Source organism: Thermobia domestica, chromosome 12 (genome assembly GCF_964235325.1).
Source record: "Thermobia domestica chromosome 12, izTheDome1.hap1.1, whole genome shotgun sequence".
Taxonomy (NCBI): domain Eukaryota; kingdom Metazoa; phylum Arthropoda; class Insecta; order Zygentoma; family Lepismatidae; genus Thermobia; species Thermobia domestica.
This window is the reverse complement of record NC_137465.1, coordinates 26,703,366-26,720,637: the sequence shown is the minus strand read 5'-3', so window position 1 is coordinate 26,720,637 and position 17,272 is coordinate 26,703,366. Positions and strand designations below refer to the sequence as shown.

General features: G+C 36.2%; 1 protein-coding gene across 9 annotated transcripts in view; it reads left to right on the top strand.

The window, feature by feature from the left end:
• Positions 1-885: 885 nt before the first annotated feature.
• Positions 886-17,272, top strand: part of LOC145666375 (uncharacterized) — a 69,746-nt gene continuing 53,359 nt past the window's right edge. For 2 of the 9 annotated variants that reach the window (XM_081733554.1, XM_081733549.1), the window contains exon 1: positions 969-1,099. The gene's annotated coding sequence lies outside the window, so the exon portion shown is untranslated. Of the gene's footprint in view, positions 906-968; positions 1,100-1,342; positions 1,476-1,504; positions 1,592-1,612; positions 1,797-17,272 lie in introns of those variants that run through there. The other 7 variants (XM_081733552.1, XM_081733546.1, XM_081733553.1 and 4 more) reach the window with 5 other exon arrangements.

Below are 17,272 nucleotides of genomic sequence, written 5' to 3'. Positions count from 1 at the left end.
ATCTTTAGATTAATGGTGCGAGTGGTCCCTTCTAATGGGAAAAGTCGGTCTAAAGGGTGTAGAAGGCTTTTTAGGCAAGTGTGACGTTTTTCTTCAATCATACCAGGCAAATGCCTGTGTGGTACTTAACATGAAGATTCCAGGATCTTCCTTCCTTCCCTCTTCCTTCCCCTCTTCACATGTCCTTTCCCACTTCTCGTGGTAGTGTGATCGCCGAGGGACATCGTCCTTCATACGAGACGGGCTAAAATAGTCGTAGATGCCGAAACCCCACAAATATAATTCCTAATTTCCTATAATTTATAATCCTAAAATAATCTGTAAAGATATATTTCTTCGCCAGTAACTTACGTTTATATTCCCCTTCTTCCTTTGCGACCAGGGTAACCCGAAGAAAAGTTTCTAGAAGGGGGCCATCTCAATGGTTGCTATATTCTGGTATTTGCTATATTACGTATACATTTTCGTGAGCCAGAGGGTGCGTGCCCCACCCTGCCCTCTCCTTCGGGCGCCCATGTTTGCGACCCTCATGTTTTCCTCACGCGATCCCCAGGTTGAGAAACCCTGGTGTAAGGAAAGGACTACTTGGTACTTTCATTTATTTTAGATTGAAACTCATGTGATTAAATTCGCTCATCTTTCTCATTTAGTTACAACTAACTCCATCTATTGTGTGTGCGCTCCACTAAGAAACCAACACAAGACTACTAGTGACATCTTGTAAAATAATAAGAAATTAATGTACGGAACATTGAAAGTTTGTAAGTTGGCGATCGAACGCAAGCCGCAACCGCAAATCAAGCGGCGGGCACACAAAGATACCTTACGTTAGATTGCAACATATTGCGTTACGTTTTCCCGATTCTCAGTTCCAGTATCCAGTGAACATGGATACGGTGAGGAAGGTATTGTTCTCGTCTGAACAAATTATTTTATTGCATCAGATTTAAAAAAGACTATCAAGTCTTATTTTAGAGTCTGTTATTCCACGGATAGAAAGTATTTTTTTTTTAAATATAGAACTAGTTTCAGTGATAGGACAGACTGATAAAATATCTGACAATGCGAGACCGGAATTCGATTCTCTGTTAGTGTAGCGGTAAGTTTTCCCTTCCTTATTGTAAAAAAAAAAAAAAAAAAAAAGTTTTGTTTATGTGTTTTTTGTATGACATTTTACTTTCCTGAAAATTAATCTGCTCATACACTCAAAAGTGTAACAATGCATCCACTTTTCTTTAACTAAAACTTAAAGGATTCAACAAATGAAAAGGATGGTAGTATGGTAATTTTTGATTGAAATCTAAACTTTTGTTCTATTTTATTGGGCAACACTGAAAAGAAAATGCGTGGGTAACTAAACAAAAGAACTTCAAATTGTAGAAATTTAAGGGAAATAATCATCTATGAATTGGTTGATTAGTTACTGACGATGACATTTGTATAGCTGTGCTGTAATTCCTATATTCTAGTTTAAGGTATATTATGAGTAACTTCTGTATTGTTGAAAATGTTTGTAGGTAATGCTGTGTTAGTATTTCTGTTGACTATATTTACCGGCGCACTCGGACGGGAGAAGAAACTGTCGGGCTGAGTAAGGAAAGAGTTAAGATTAAAACTGCATTTACTGTTTCAAAAGATGGAGATTTGTAATTCAATTTTCAATGTGGCATTTGTATCAGCGTACATTACATAGCTAACATGATAAAAAAAATATATGTGCTTAAGGAAGTCATTGTTTTATGTGCAAGCTGCGACATGTTTTTTTACAATGTGACGTCTATGCAAATCATCAAGTTGTAAGAAAATTTTCATGTGAAATGAGTTTGTAACTTTATTTGCGATGAGTAACGATGTGTTAGAATTATGTTCGTAATTTTATTAACTTTCTAATTTTGCATTCTTTCATCATTAACAATATAATAATAATAATAATAATAAAAGCGCGTTATGTCAACTTGTGACAATAAAGGTAAACTTTATAATACACGCTCCAGCTGCGCATTAAGATGTAGAACCGCTTGAAAAGAGTATATTATAGTAGAGTAGGATAAGATAGGGTCAGCGCGGTTTGGCTTACGGAAGTTTTCACTTATTTAGTTAAAACTGCTAAAGTGTAATTTCTCGTATCACTATAAAGATACTAACTGAGGCGCCCATTGTAAAGTTCACCTAGAAATTATTGTGGACGTGTATTCACTTAGATTTTGAATCTAGAATTACATAGAGTAAGTTCATTAGTTTGAAATGAATTAATAAATGGCATTTCTGCCATATCGTCGGACCACTTTGAAAACTGAAAAAAAGCACCACAATGTATTGCATTCGGTTATATTTTGTTGGATTACATGGCTTGTGTATAGCCCGCTCCCCCCAGTTCTTTGTCTAATGTGAATAAATATGAATCGGTAGAATCACTATGATTCGTTTAAAATCACTGGGAGGAGCGGGCTATACTTAATCCGATTACGTTAAGTTACGTTACATTAGGCGTGCAGTATTACTTTAATACGGATCCATAGTATAGGTATTAGTAGTAGTAGGAGTTAGAGTAGTAATAGTAGTGATAGGAACGGGTTAGAAGCCCGTCAGGGGTTGGTTGGGTTCTGTTCTCGACATGAAGCGGGCTAATTAAAGGCTTGCCAGATTTTTTTCTGTACATTTTACAATTTATGGATCCGTATAGTAAAAAAAGTATCCTCTCCGCGAAGTAGTCCATCCGCCTCCACATACAGTGCCCCTAACAACATCAAAAACAATCAACAAATATAACCACTTTCTTAACTTTTACTATTCCCCTTATGTGCCTTGTACTCATTCTTCCTCACAAACTTAAATAAATTATCCAATTGACCCGGTAAATTTCCTAAAATTGGTCAGGCGATACACGGCACTTAACCCGCCAATTCTGCAAAATAAAATTACCGGCATCCCACTCACAAGTTGCGCCTCAGTTGGGCAGACCTAGGCATTTATTCAGAAGTTGGTCGTCCGGCTACTTTTTGGCTAAAAGCGTAATAATTGGTACCTTTCTGTACCATAGTTTACTGTTTAGTTCACATAGTATTGCTGAGCGAGTAAAGGCGCGGTAGAACCCCGCAGGGCACGTTGTTTTCTGTCTTTATTACAGCTAAATGGGAAGGGAGACCTGCGTTTTAAAACCTTGCCGCCATGTTGGTTATATTACTGTTACAGTGAAAAGTATAACTTTCTCCACGTTTCTTTACAGTTATTTGCTTAGCACATTTTCTACAATTTATTTCTAGATTTATTAAGCCATGATGTTTATTTACTTTTAAAGGTTTTCCTGATTATCACCTTGTTGTTTCACAAAATGTAATAATGTTAGTTCATATCCAGGGCTGCATGTCTAGCCATGTTTACAAAACATGCAGTAACCTTGCGCCAAGTTGTTCCCTCCTCTTGCGAAATAGTTCTATGTTTAGAACCACTTATATAAGAAAATAAACACAAGTTTCGCTCTCCTTATACATTACCAAGCAGACAAAGAAACAAATTATTCATTTCTTCAGGATAAATTTTCAAAATTTTGCTACAAACGGACAACCACCTTTGGAACTTAACCCCAGACCTATAGGCATGGAAAGCTTGAGACATTGCGTTTTAGGTGTATATTTCAGTTTAGTGATTTTTTTATCCCCCCCCCCCTTTATTCCTTTTTTTCCCTGGAAATGGACTCTTGCACTGATACATTATTATGCGTGGGGGAGTTGAATTCCTCGGTGCAGATTCACTTAGGAAGGTTTAACCGTAATGGGTATAAAATACAGCATGCATACATGTGAAGAAAAAAAAAAAAAAAAGTAAATGGCACGAAAAGGATTATTCGTGTCTAACCTGCGTAAGGGTAGGGCGAAGCTAGTGAGTCTGTATCAGCGGCGGTTAGTATATGCGTGAAATAACGTACGGTAGTGGAAATACATGCGTAGTGGAGTGCGTTGCTGTATCTTAAGCAGGGTTGGCAAAAACCATGGTTTTTATTAAAAAAACAGGTTTTTTTGGTTTAAACCAGGTTTTTATGGTTTAAATGGCTTGCTCTATATATTCATATCATATATGGACAGAAATAAGTTTATTTCGCCTTGATGTTATTATGCAACAACCGGGTTATGCTGGAAGGGGTCACATAAGCTTAAAGCAGAATAAAAACCGCTTCTCGAGTTACATCCGAGAGAAATTGTCCTCCATTTGAACTCAGATCCAGGACTAATTGGCCACAAATGCGATACGTCTGCCGACTCACTCACGAAAGAATCCTGATAAAAAAAATAAAAAAAAAATACGTTATACTGATCTTTACATGCTTCTTAATATAACTGTCAAGAGTCATTTCAGAAGGACAAAAAGATAAACAGTTGCACAAGTGAAACCATTACACAGAATTACATATGAACAATTTCAAAGTACTACGGAGTACAGAAGAACTAATTAGTTCTTACTTAACAACGATTTTTATTGGTCCAAATTAAAGAAATACACCGACTTAATCTGCATATCAATAAGAAAAGTGAATAAAGATACGAATTATTTGAGTCCACTTTGGCTCAAACTCATTTATACATAAATAGATACCAAAGATACTTATTTCACTAAATGCCTCTCGTGGGGTCTGTATGACCCCCTTCCCACACACACACACAAAGTACGGCATTTTCGATGTATTTTATCAATAGTAAACGTTGAAACGAAACAATATTTAGAATTTTTCTTCGATTGCAATTACATGACAATAATAACAACTACAAAAAATCACAAAATAAACTTGTAAAAAGAAGTTGCTTGTGTAGTATAATCTCTTTGAGTAATGAATGGGGAATTTAAGTCTGAATATAATACGAATAATATACTGAGTGAAATGTGATAACCCACAAATGTGTGTTTATCAAGATTTTACAAACACTTACACTTTTACGAACATTTTTTGTTTTTTGGTTTAAACCAGTTGGTTTTTTTGAAAAAACCAGCTGGTTTAAACCTTGGTTTAAACCAGCCAACCCTGATCTTAAGTATTGAAAATGCTTTCGGATACTTCTATCGGTACGGGTCATGACTCTTTTCCAGAGTGCTTGCTTACTTAGTTCATGCAGAACTCTGGTGGCCATCTCAACTACACGTCTCCACTCTTTCTCTTTCCATGGCCTTTTCTCTCTGTCGTTTAATTCCAGTTTTTCTCATGTCCTGTACTACGTTGTGTAACCTCTCACCTTAGGTCTGCCGATCAACCTTCCACCTGACATTCTGTTTAGCACCCTTTTCTTGGTCTGTTCTCGTCCATGCGTTGAATATGGCCTAACCACATTCTTCATTGTTTGATGTATGCCGCTATATCTTTGTGTTGTTCTTATCCGCCGAAATTCCTCTATCGTTTTCGGTCCATAGATTTTTCTTAACATCATCCTCTCTCATTTCAGTAATATTTTACATATTTCAGTGGCATGTTTTACTTTTGGTCTCAGTATGGCTTCCTTTGTTTGTCTCGACATCCTTTTAAAAATAATGATTATCATCCTTTAATCGCACGTTAATTTCAATTGTTATGTCATTTGCTTACGTATTCACATACAAATTCAGTTAATCGTGGCATCCTTATGAAGTATTACGTAGTTATAAGCATACACTTTGGATTATGTTTTGGAATATTACTGTGAGCGGTAAGGGGTAAGATTCCCATATAGGCCTATTTTGATTACTTGCATATTCTTCTTTTAAAATAACATTAAATATTTCTGTAAATTTTTCAAATCTATTGCTGCCGAAACTGGGGTGGCACCAGGCTTTATTTTGATCTTTGTCTCCAGCAAATCATCCGAAGTATTTAGGACCTTTCAGAATCCTGATAAATACAGTTTGTTACTTGTTTTTACTGACTAGTGCATAGGAACAACCATTAATATGAAAGAATATATGGTGACATTCTGATAATACAACGTTCATAGTTGTGCAATAGGTCGAATAAATTTCAAACGATTCTTACCAACATCAACTTGGTATTGGGCAGTGAAAGTACAGGCGTGCGCCGTGTTATCAAGCGTTGGCAACAATGCTTTTGTAAATAGGACATTTTACGTTAAACTGTAGTGATTTTATTTTACGATATGAAATGAAAAATTAAAATACCGGTCATATATCGGGTCTTGAGATCATAAATGTCATATGTCCAGTTGTCTAAGTTTTTCAGAAAACTGTTTCGAAGTTTCAAAATATTAGCAAAAGTCAGGATCGTGACTGATGCATGCTGGCATATCAAGCTATCGAAATAACTGACAACTCAATATTGAGAAAAATTGGGCATATGACATTTGTGCTTTCAAGACTTGATATACCGGTATATATATGGCCGGTAAGAAGTTTGTACCGGCTTTGTTCAAAATAGTACCTACCCTACCAGTAGAATACTGGTTAGTTGCTAATTTTACGACATATTCGTTCAAGAAACGTACCTACTTTAACAATGTTGTTGTGGCAGGAATAAAGTAAACATACTTTTTTATATGTAAAGAATATTTGGCAATATGAGTTCAAATATAGGATTTAATTTTATGTTTGAGTCGTCGTCTTTTATTTATTTTTTAAATTTTTTTAATTCTCTTTACCGTTTCCATCTTTTACCATTTTCGAACGTAGAAGATCCTTCATAGGGCTTCTCGATATTCAATGATTACAGTTTTCGGTTTTCCTTTGTTGGTTAACATTCGCATACCAACTTGAGGGCGGGGAAGGGGGGAGGGGTGCGATTGACCTCAATACGCTTTTCAGTTTCTGCTTCTGGTATTATTTCAAAAGAAAAGAAAAGATCAGCTCCTAGGACATTTCTTGTGAATAGTTGATGCTTGCAAATATAATTTACTTTCTCTTCTAGCAACTATGTTTCCTTCACGGAATTACGAAATCCTTATTCTTCGTTATTATCGTGTCTGCTGTTTTTGTACAATATGAAACATAGGCCAATGACTTGAGGTAACTTCTGTGGTGCACAGCTACGTTTCAGTTCTTGGTGAGCGCTTGTTCTCTCTTCTCATAACAGAATATTCTTGTATGACGTTTGAACCAAATGTTTTTTGTTCCCTTAATGTTGAGTTGTAACATCTAGTACTTTACGTTCATGCTGCACTAGACGGAAGCTTAAACATTCGTGAATAGCTATTTGCTTGGTCTTCACCAGTATTGCAAAGTCAAAAGACGGTATCCTTTGATGTAATTGAAAAACCGCTGAACTCAGACTTGAGGAGGATATTTTCAACAGTTCTGACACTGAAACAGAGGGCTTACAAATAGAATACTATTACTTACTAGTGCTATTACTTATAAATAATTCGTATATTCCTTCAGTCGTTCTTTGTTTTGTTGGTTTATCTGTATTTGAAGTGGATGATATAAATTGTATTTGAAACAACAGGATAAAGTGTACTTTTAGCATCGGTTCTCTGCAACAGGTGTTAAAAACTTAAAATGATGTGCTCATGTGAGCATTTATTGTTTTCGTTGTTTATATAGTTAAGTAAAGGTAAACCGTAGTAAAGATAACCATAGACAAACACTAATCTTTGTGTAACTGTTGCGTATAATTTGGGATCAGTCATCATGGGGACCCTGGTTCGATCTCCGCCCAAGTAACTTTGTTGTGTACAGTCTGCAGCAAAAAATCTGCAAGATGAGCGTGTAAGTTTATTGTGAAACTACGCCTAACAGCGCAGGGAATCAACATAACATCTAAGTGGCACGAATCACGCCAGGGGAAACCTCGGCGTCCTCCCCTTCACATTTATTTCGTCGTTTCACAATAAACTTACATGCTCATATTGCAGGCTTTTTGCTGCGAACTGTACAAATGGTGTCCGAGAGTTTTCTCAGGATACTCTCGTTTCTTCCCACGTTCTCTTTCCATCAATTCTTCCATCATCATTAATTTCCCTTAATACAAGGGTCGTTCAAGTTGACCGGGACTCTTTATTTCTTCATAGGAAACGTAGCACAAGAAGTACCAAATTATGTAATCTTTTCAAAGTATTCTCCGTGCGCGTCGAGCCATCGTTGTGGCTGCTCCCTGATTCCTTTGGCGTAGAAAGAACTTGGTTGTTGTCGTAGCCACTGGAGGACATCGTTCCGCAGTGTTTCATCTGTCGTGAATTTCTTCTCTCCCAGATGGTCTTTAAGGGGTGAAAACAAATGATAATCACTGGGGCCTAAATCTGGATTGTAGGGGGATGGGGCAGAACTTCCTAGTTCATTTCGGCCAGAGTTGTTATCACATTGCCCGTGTGAGGGCGGGCATTGTCATGGAGAAGAATTATATTTCCAGACAACATCCCAGGTCTTTTCTTGTGAATGGACTTTCGTACAGCACCACTAAACAATGTGGAGTAATACTGGACATCAATTGTGATCCTTTTATCCAGAAAATCCACATGGATAACACCCTTCATGTCCCAGAAGACACTTGCCATGATCTTTCCAGCGGATACCTGCGTTTCGCTTTTCTTGGACGGTGGGGAACCTTTATGCCGCCACTCCATGCTGCTTCTTTTGGTGTCTGGGGTTGAATTGTGCAACCATGTTCCATCCACTTGATGATGAATTGCAACCTTCGGCCCGAAACTGATCCAGAAACTGTTCACAGACCGTCATGCGTGTCCACTTCTGATCAAATGTCAGTTGGCGGAGAACCCACTTTGCACAGATTTTGCGGAAGCGTAACTGGTCGTGAATAATTGTCTCAACACTCCGTTCACCTCGGCAGCAATATCCTGCACTGTTACTCGTCGGTTCTCAAGAATCATTTGCTCAACACGTGCGATATTCACTGGTGTGACTGCAGTCGGGCGAATGTGTCCATGCGCTTCATTTGTCACCAGCTCCCGTTCTTCGCGAAACTATTCACACCATTGGTGCACTCTTGTCCGTGACATCGTTTGTTCACTGTACTGTGCATGCAATCATCTGAAAATATCAGCTGGTTTAACTTTCTCCTTCACAAGAAATTTGATTACACGCCGCTGCTGTACAGACACACTGCTTGCCGCCATGGTCGCTGCAACTGCTGCGCATGCGCCAAATGCGTCATGCTCGTTACTCGAGAAGGAATACGTTATGTCACCCGCAAGTTTCATCATGATACGGTTATTCATCAATTATTTACGTACGAAAATCCCGGTCAACCTTCAACGACCCTTGTAATTCGTCTCCTTTAGCCTAAAAGGCATAATCGTGGGACGTTAAGCTGAAATATTTAATTTCATTGACCCCCTCCCATATACACACACATTGATGTTCCTGTAGGTACAGGGAGGCATTAATATGCGAGTGTTAAAGTCATTAGGTGATGTATGTATGTGTGTGTATTATGCATCTTGTATGGCATTTAGTATCTACCCCAAATCCATTAACAGGTCTGGAGATGGTACTGTGACTGATAGTGAGCCGTTGTAAACGACCTCGTTTGTGAGTATACACGCTATCGCTGGCGCGCCTGCTCCCTACGGACGCACTCCCTCGCTATCACTGGGGGCTCTCCTGCCCTGATTTGGATTGATAGCATTCGTGCTTTTTAGTGGCCACTTAGCACAACTTGGTTTTGTGTTTTGTGCCATATGTCTATACTGTATTTATGCTCATCACAGTTACAAATAACGGACCGTAATCACTATCAAGTGAGCTAGAGTTACTACCAAATGCTTTGAGGGATAAACTAAATAATACCCTGCATCTTTATACATCACTAAAGTTTTTATGTACTAATAACGTAAGAGTTGGAACTACAACCAGGCTTCAGTTTAATGCAGTTGGTGGGTACACGGACCAACATGCAGGAGCAACCTTCACTCCGTAGACCGTTCGTCATAGGGCCCAGCTGCCCTCTTGTATATTTGCATCATAGCAAATACTAGAATAACAGAGTTACGTATGTTAAATATTGTCTAATGTTGAAACGGGTAATAAGAAAATATTGAAAATAGCTATTACAGTGGGTGAAAACTACTATAAATTATGCAATAGACATCTTGGAACAAACAATTAAAATTAAAAGCTAGGTCAGTACTGTGTATATTAGTAGAGAATTTGAAAGACTAAAACTTTCCTTCCTTTTTCACTCCTTCGAATCCGTTTTTCCGAAGACTTTGTATATTTGTAAACATTACAAAGCTTGAAGTTTGCAAAATTTTCCCTTGTACAGGCACTATAATTACTAGGATATTGATACATGGAAATTTTGTATTACCTGGTTCTAACTTGTGCACTTAAGGCTTACTAGAAATTTATTTACTAATTTTTAATCAGAATTTCATCTTTTTTTCTGTCATTCATAAAAGCAAGCGAACATTTTGTCTTCAGAGTCACTAATAATATTTGCATTATTTATATACATTTAATCATAACTTCTTTTAAGATGTTGATTGCATAATTTTTAACACTTTTCACCCATTGTATTTTTCATACTTTTCTGTTAACCATTGCAACATCGAGATATTTCCGAAATGAAGTGACCAGCATTTGTGAAGAGAAACTGGATTTTCTAGTTTTATGTTCTTTATGTTATGATCTTTAGTCTAAAGGAGATAGATGATTATGGAAGATTCGATAGAATGAGAATGTGGGAGGAAACGAGAACTACAAGAAGTCCTACAAACTCGGAGTTTATCATAAACTCTCATGACGACATGGGACCGAATCAAAGGGTGAGCGCTCTGCCACTGAACCACCGTGCCACTTTGATTAGCATTTGTGTCTGTAGAATAACCACACATTATGCAACATGTAACTGCATCGGGAAACGGCGACTCGCCACCGATGGATAATGTTTTCTCAGAACTGACGTTTCGAATACGCACTAGAGGCAGCGGGGAAAAAAATGTACGCCTTCTATTTCTATGTTTTACCTGGAATCAAAGTAACTCCACGTACCTTGTCATTGTAGAGGGGACCAGCAATTATTAGGATAACTATCGGATAACAAAAGATACGTTTTGTTTCAGATGCTGTGTATCTTATTTGCCAATTTGCTTTCTTTGTCTTGATTTTTCTTCGGTGATGTAAGCTGTATTTCGTTGCTGTTTCTTTTTTTTATTTACAGGTATCTACACCTTATTCCAAAAAGTTTTAGAGTATTGATTATGGCTGTTTTGAGGCAAAACTTTTCTAAGTTCAGCTTCGGGTATCTTCGGAAACTATAAACCCAAAGGTGTCAAGTGCGAGCCCCCAAGTCAATTTATTCAATCGACAGAAATTGTGCAGATGTATTTTTAAGTGTAATAAGACATGTTGAAAGGTTATTAAGTGTAGAAAAGAAGTAAAATTGATTGAAAAAGTTAACGATACAGTATTCTGAAACTATGTATGCATGTGAACATACTCTGGCTTTGCCATTTATGATTCGGTACGTAAAAGAACATTTCCAATAAAAGAAAAGGCAGCGAAAACTTTCAAATAACAAGGTATGTCAAATTTTGCGGCATTCGAAAGCTCTTAAAAAATAACGAGTGGTAACGTGTATCCCATACTGATACACCAAAGGGGTCCCGAGCGATGACATGTTAAACTACAAATTCAATTTCTTTCGTTACGGCGAAGTAAAGTCTAACTTTAGATCATTTTTTCAGAAAGAGTTTGGAGTTGAAGATTTCTATCACGTAGTGCGTGTGCCACTGAAGCTCAGTGTTTGAGGTGCTCGTGATAAGTGAGCGATCCCGAGAAGCAAGGATCGATGGAAAAATTTCAAATAGAAAGGTATATAGCACTGGATTGCATTCGAAAATCCGTAAAAGAAACAGAAATGACAAAGCCAGCATGTGCTTATAGGTATACATACTTTCGAAATTGTATCATTAAGTATTTCAATCAACATTACTTTTTCTACACTTAATAACATTTTGACATGTCATGTTAAACCTAAAAGAAGAAAACACACACACACACACACACGCAAGAAAGAAAAAAAAAAAAAAAAAAAAACGTACATTTTCCCGATTACGAAGTTGGATGGCCTCGAACCTGGGATCTTTGGTTATCTGTTTACGAAGATACCCTAAGTTGGACTTAGAAAAGTTCTGCCTCAAAATAGCCATGGTGAATGCACTTAATTTTCTGGAATAAGGTGTACATACTCGTAAATGAAGAAACGAAATACAGCGTACATCACCGAAGAAAAATCAAAACAAAGAGAGTAAATTGGTAAATATGGTACACAGAATATCTGAAACAAAATGCGTCTTTTGTTATCCGATAGTTATTCAGATAATTGCTGGTCCCCTCTACAATAACAAGGTACGTGGAGTTACTTCGATTCCAGGTAAAACATAGAAATATAAGGCGTACCTTGTTTTTCCGCTGCCTCTAGTGCGTATTCGAAACGTCAGTTGTGGGATAACATTATTCATTGGTAGCGAGTCGCCGTTTCCCGATGCAGTTAACGGAGAGCGCCACTGTGAGGCCAGTAAAACAAGCACTGGTAGATACGAGGAGGCAACGCGAAGTGTGCGTGACTTTATTGTGCAAGGGTCGGTTGATGTGCAAGCACTGTTACGGAGATATATTTGGTGTTTCTGTTCTTAAATGGACACAATCGAAGCAGCCGAAGAACGACAGAAGGGGAAGGGACGCAAGAGAAAGGAAAATTTTGAACTCTGGCAAAGGATTGTTTCAAGGGACCCTCACCTTGAGGGTCCTAAAATGGTGGCAAAACTGTGCGAAAAATACGTTTGTTTTCAGTTTTATTTCTTCTTGATAGTGTTGCCATCACTTTCAGGCCCTGAAAAAAATATAATGTTGACAAATTTTTAAACCAGAAAATAAGGGACGTGTCCCCCCCCCCAAACTTTTTTCTACAATTTCTTGAAATTTTAAACACGTAAAAAGAACAAAGAAAATGCCCATCAATGGTTTTGGGAAAAAAATGCACATTTACACCTTGGTAGTATCTACAATCTGTGAAACTTTCAAAATATTTCGACCATCCCCATCAAAATTTAAAAATATTCAATTTTGAGCATGTATGATACGATAGTTAGGTAAGTGGAACGGGTAGGGTTTTTTTTTTTTTAGTAGTAGTAGTAGTAGTAGTAGTTTTATGTCGAGGATAACCTTTTGGGTCAATAATACTTGACGTACAAGACAACTGGAATCTATCCATATTATGAAAATTATCTAACATTAATAGACAACTTCTGTATCCCTACACTTGAACAAATTTAATTGTACGGATCTCATATCAACGTTAAATTTTCATGTCCCGACACTTAAAACTCGTGCTAATAACTCTGGTCTGTTTTATTGCAAAAAAGCATGTTCTACTTATAACAAAATATGTATTAAACATAAAGAAATTGACATCTGCAATATGGACTCTATGTTTAAGAAAACTATTGTAAATGTATTATGTAATACACCAACACTATAATTGGGCTTATCCCTGTTGTGTTGATGGCAAATAAATAAATAAATAAAATAATGACCGAATTTGGATCAAGGCCGATTTTACTATATTACTAGGAAAGACTCTTTCCACATAAGTTGTGCATGATGCTATGACATATACTTTCATTTTTAATTAAAAAATAAATAAAAACACATACTTTAGCGTATTTGGATTTTATTTAAGCGTTAATGATTTCATTGTCTCTGAGATATCTTTTTCTAGACGAGTAAACCTGGAATGGAATTACTTGTAGAATTGCTGATAGTTTTCATGTTGATCTTTGCGATTTCTTCATCCAGCTGAAAATAACATAATTTTCCTAACATCCTTGAACGTTATCTACAGTCATCAATCACTAGTGAATACCCACTTTTCTTCAAAACACCGCGTCGACGTTAGTGTAATCCGCCAGTGATATGTGAGTGTCCAAACACTTACGGAGTATTTAGAAAAGTTAAGTATTTCCAGTTGGATGAAGAAGTCACAAGATCAATATGTAAATTGACAGCAGCTCAACAATTCAAGGTTTTCTCGTCCAGAAAATGATATCACTTGAATTAAATCATTGACGCTTGAATAAAACGCATATTCACTGAGACATGTCTTTATTGTTTCTTTATTATTTTACAGAACAGCGTATTATACATAAAATAAAAATAGTAACGTATCTTCATTCTGTTTATTTACCGTCATTATTGTAATGTTACATTCATTTAGATACATTTGCTGATTTAAGTATTAATGTTTACCATCTAGATGTGCAAAGCATATTATTCTACCATAAATTTTATAAAATTTTCCACTACATAACCTACTTCATGAAAAGATAGTAAAACCCGTAAGATCGTTGTACAATAAAGTAGACATCAGTGGACAAGTGCGAGACAAAAAATTCAGACAGAGCATGTCTAGCACATTCACACACGTTTAATTGTGCTACACATCATCTGCTTCTCTGTTTTTACTTTCTGAAGACAAAATGGTACAAAAATCCAGTATTTTATGCTTGGGATTCTATTTTTCATTGATGGAAACTGACATTTGATTAAAATGTAACTTTTACTCAGTATACGTCAACGTGTTTAATTACCAAAACCTTTTCGATTCTGTCTGACATCACCTTCAGCTGCGACTGCTGCTCCTAATTTTTGTTTTGGTGTCAGCCATGATCTCCTAAGAAATCTTACGGGTATGGTTCACATATATTAAAGGGTAATCTTATTGAAATGAAGACTAGAAATATATCAGTAGATAATCTGTAAAAAGTATTTCACTTTGCAAAAATATCTGAACGATAAAAGTAACTCAATACACTCCTACCTTAAAACACGTCTTGGTTTTTGAGCTTTTTGTTAGTATATTGTTGGTACAACTAAGGTAATCACACCTGGAAATGCGTGCTAAATCGTAGTGTGAAATATACTAATGTGAAGGGTGTTCAAATACATATCCTCATATATTAATGTCTAGACCTTATCAAATATGAATTGAAGTAACTTGTACTATATTTCGATGCACTGTCTTGCCACTACGTTTTTTTTTCATCTGGCTATGAAAAGTTATTTTTATCAGATTTTGATCTTTCCTTGGGGAAATTAATACAACACCATTCAACATAAGACCTTTATAAACTGCTGAATGAATAAGAAACCTTATCTTAGCTTGAGATAATTATAGAACAAATTAATGTATGTATTATGCTTATAGCCTGTTTGAAGTAAAAAAAATGCAGTTTTATATTTTAGAAAATACTTTCCGTGAATAGTATGCTTGGGGACGCCGAAGAATGTTATCCCTCATACCTTTGACGGTTTAAGGCCATAGGTGCCGATACTACCAATAAATATGTAGTGCATTAGTAAAACTGTTAGTATTATATTTTATTACCTTTGCTGGTAACACAAAGTCAGTATTCGTTAGTAAAATTTGGTTTTCCAACAACAACAATTTAGCCCAGTCTTTTATTGCTACTCTTCAAATAAGAATTCTGTTCAATCAACACCAGCAATAGCTGGTGTCAAATTTAAAAGCTTAATGTTTGGAGTTCCGAAGACTACGTGACGCTTACTATTTCAAGTGCTCAATTCAAAATGCCGTACTAGTTGAAGTTTCGATGTACAGTAAAGAAAGCTGCATTTTCGAGGGGGGGAAAAAAAGCCGTGAAAGAAGTGCTCTTGAAATTCCCGCAATTGAAGGCACAAAGCCTCGGAAGTGAAAACTTCAACAATATAACCATTTATTTTACTCTGGAAGATATTTTTATTTCATTTAAAACATTTTGAAACACTTACTTTATAAAATATGAATTATATCTTTAATTGTTTTACATAAATTTTCTGGAAAGAACCATCGTGCAACAAGTGCTCGGGAAATTCCCGTAACTGAACGCACAAGGCATCGGAAGTGAACTTCAACAAAATATTTGGCGAGTGTCACTAAGGCTTGTGAGATGATTTGATCTACATTTGTTCGTTCGTTTGCCTTATCACACATACTACACACATACTTTCGGTCTTTTAAGTTTAAATTTTCAGGGTACAAACACGAGACACTCTAAATTTCCTGTATATATTTTGGCGACGATCCAACATAAAATTCCAAAATAGCTTTTATCCACGCTACAGGGTGCAATTTTTCGGAAGTTGAAAGTTGAAGTCTCGTGCTTCTAAGTTGAAATTTAGAGGTAGAAGCACAAAACATTCTAAACTTGCTGTATAGATTTTCTCGGCGATCCCATGTAAAATTTCAAAATGGCGGCCATTTTTTTTTTCCAAAAGAGCAATGAATAGAAAATTGTTGCAAGTTGTGACAATGATAATCTTGAAATATAAATCACATTTTAACACTTTTACCCCAAAGACATCGAAATATTTCGAAAAAAAAACATATGGGGCCAGGTGTTTTTTTTAATTCAAACCCTGTAACGCACAGTTCGACTGTTTCAAAGAACTGTAGAAATCCATCGGGGAGTGTATTGATATGCTCATAGCAAAAATTAGGGTTACTCTTAGGATGTTAAAAGGTACAGAGTTAATTGAAAAATGTCACAAGTTTTAATATTACTTGTCTATTTTTTAAGTGATTAGTCTATTGTTGATTTTCGATTGTTGTTCGATTTAGTATGTTAGGACTTGGGAGGATTATTTTTTTACCCTAATTGATTTCGTTCTTAGCGTTCAGTATATTCGTTGATATCGTACAGCTAAAATAAAATATAAGTCAAGATGTATTAGCTACATTATATTATTTTAAATATCACCTAAGAAAGGTACAGGTTTTCACTTGCTAATGAATGCTATAAGATACATGTATAAATGAAATACTACTAACCTTAGTACTACTAATGCTATCTGTAGAATTATTAATCTTAACTTACTTCAGTAGTCTCTGTCGCTTTCTTCAGGAACTTCCTGAACTGCTACGCTAGAACCATCATACTACTGTCCCTTAGAGGGACTTGTGACTTGGAAAGCAACTTATGGAATACAGAATTTGTGGAGCACTTGTGCACATCTATGAAAATTTTAAAGTAACTATTATATAATAAATTTAGTAGTACATCCGCTATGAACGAAGGCAATCAATAAACATGAGGAAAAAACCATTAATCCAATCACACTGCATCTCATTGTCTCCTAAAATGATAAGATTTAATATTAATAAAACTTATGACGATGGAACTGCGTGTCATATTCTGTTTACGGATATCTGTGATATTGTAGTGTCCTTAGTTTGTACTACTAAATAAAAAATGTGCTATTGTAAGCTTTTGTTTAACATGTAGATTTAAAATGTGTAATAACTTGACTTTTTTTTAAAATTCAACTTTATGTTTAGTTGGATGCA